A 2,467-nucleotide genomic window follows, 5' to 3' on the forward strand; every position below is an offset into this window, starting at 1 on the left:
AGAGAGAACATTTGCATTAAACATTGTGCCTATGTATGCTAAAAAAAAGGAAACTCTTGAAAATCTTGAAAGATACATGCTGATGGTACAACAGAAAGTGGAGGTTAAATCAGGATGACAAAAAGAAAAGAAAGAAAGACAGAAACCAAAACACACACACTAATAAACTCAAACCAGTTGATGCATCTTTAATTTTACAGCTTACCTCAAAAGACTTGAACAGTGTCAGCCATAACAAACTCAAGTACAAGCATCAATGTTTACAAGCACACAGGAAGATGAGAAGTTGTGTCTGTCTGTACTGGACAATAGACTGTGGTGTAATAACCAGAACAAAACATTCAGGGCTTCTCTGTCTTTGATCTGCTTTTCTTCTCAGAGTTTACAGCACCAACAAAACAAACTACACAAAAGAGTTCAGTGAACTGTTATAACATGATCTAAACTCATTCTAGAAAGAGATTCAAAACAGAAGAATTGTTCAAACTGATCTATGTAAAAACTGACAAAATAAGTAAAGAGTGAGAGTCCACCCCAAAATGACAGTTCTGAAATAGTTCACTCTTTGTGTAACAAAAAAAAGTTAAGGTTCCCATTGTCTTCCATTATATGTTTGGACCATACAAATGGAAGTCAACTTATTTTGAGTTTAACAGAAGAAAGATAGTTATACAGGTTTGCAATGACAAAAGGGAGTAAATGATGACATCATTTTCATTTTTGTGTGAACTATACCTTTAAATATCATGGGACAATATAGTAATCATTCAGTACCATGGTATACTGCATACCACGGTCGGTCACATCTCATACCACTGTACCGTGGTACTTCCACATCAAAAGGGACATTTTGGGCTGTCAGCTCTGCTATAGAAAATTTACTAAAAATTAAAAAGATCAAATAAAATATCTTATGGCTTTTTTTTTTTTTTAAGTAGAAGTGAGGTGATAGATGTTCAAATGAACTATAACAGCTGTTAAGGGATGTTCCTAGCAGTCTGTTGGAGATCTGTGTAAAACAGCACGGGACAGTGGTAATTGAACAGGAAGGGTAAGGCAATATTATGAGATGTCACTGTGCTAAAGCTTGTATATGAAAAGCACATAACCAATGATCAAAACTGTGTAGGAAGCTAACAGCTGTGGATGTGCATGCAGTTGCTTAATTTCTAATGGTAGCTAAACTGGCATATATTTAGAAAGTATGTTTTTTTTTATATTTTAATTAATATTAACATTAAAGTGCACTGTGTCTGAAAATCTGAAGTGAATAAAAAAAAAAAGCCATTTTAAATGTTATGTAACTACGTTCAACAAATCTTATACAAAAATAACAGATTTTTTTGGATTTTAAGTGTAAACACAGGCTGCTTTTTTAAATATTAAACAATCCCATTAAGAGCACAGATGAAAGGTACAGTGTCTATTACTGAGCAGTTACTCGGTGAAGCTCAGAGAGAGAGAAAAATTGAATAATATATAATAAATACGTACAAACCAAACAATCTAAAAGCTTAACATGTATGAAAATAAAGAAATCTTTCCAAATCAGCTTGTTAGACTGATCATGTGATGCTGAAGACTGGAGCAATGGCTGCTGAAAATCCAGCTTTGCTGTCACAGGGATAAATTAAATTAAAAAACATTAAAAAAAAAAACTGTTTTAAACAGTTTTTGTTTTTAAAAAAATTTAAATTGTTATGATATGTCACTCAGCGTGAGAAAAATCTTACTGACTCCAAACTTTTCAGTGTAAGTGCTTTTATCAATCTCTTTTTTTTCCTTCTCTTTTTCTTTTTTCACAAATGTTCACTCTGTGTGCCTCTTCCATTTTCTCTCAGCACTCCCTCTATGAAAAACATTACAGAAATAGTTTGGACTTTCTCTCTGCAGGCCTCTATATGCTCATGTCCATTGATCAGTTCTGAAGGTGAGGCCCTGAGGGAACAAACTACAGTTTTAACATTCAGCTACATGGCACAGTGTCTGCCACCGCCACAGTCCACAGACAAATCACCGCTCACAGAAGCTGGGAAAGAAATATGTGCCCGACTTTGCATTAAAGGCTCCACACAAAGCAAAGAGGGGGCAAATAAAGATATTCACAGATTAAACTGGCATATTCTGCCGTGATAAGGCACATTTCCTTCATCTCTTCTGACTTGGGTTGATTTGGGTTGTGTAGGAAATTCCCTGCAGATCTGTCTTTGTCAGCCTCTTTAGTAGCACTGCCATGACACGCTTTGAAAGCCACACACAGAGCGGCACTGATACACAAGCCCTTTCTGTCTTCATTTTGCACTGCATAACCATAAAACCCATCTACGGGGACAGAGGGTGTGAAGGGCACTCCTGATGGGTGATATTGATGTGTGTTTGAGTGCGTCTGCTCAGGGATGCCAGTCTGCCAAGTGCTCAGGCTTCAACAAAAGTTACACAGACACATTGGCCCAACGGGGACGTCACC

The sequence above is a fragment of the Carassius gibelio genome, chromosome A7, assembly GCF_023724105.1.
Source record: "Carassius gibelio isolate Cgi1373 ecotype wild population from Czech Republic chromosome A7, carGib1.2-hapl.c, whole genome shotgun sequence".
In the NCBI taxonomy this organism is placed as follows: Eukaryota; Metazoa; Chordata; class Actinopteri; order Cypriniformes; family Cyprinidae; genus Carassius; species Carassius gibelio.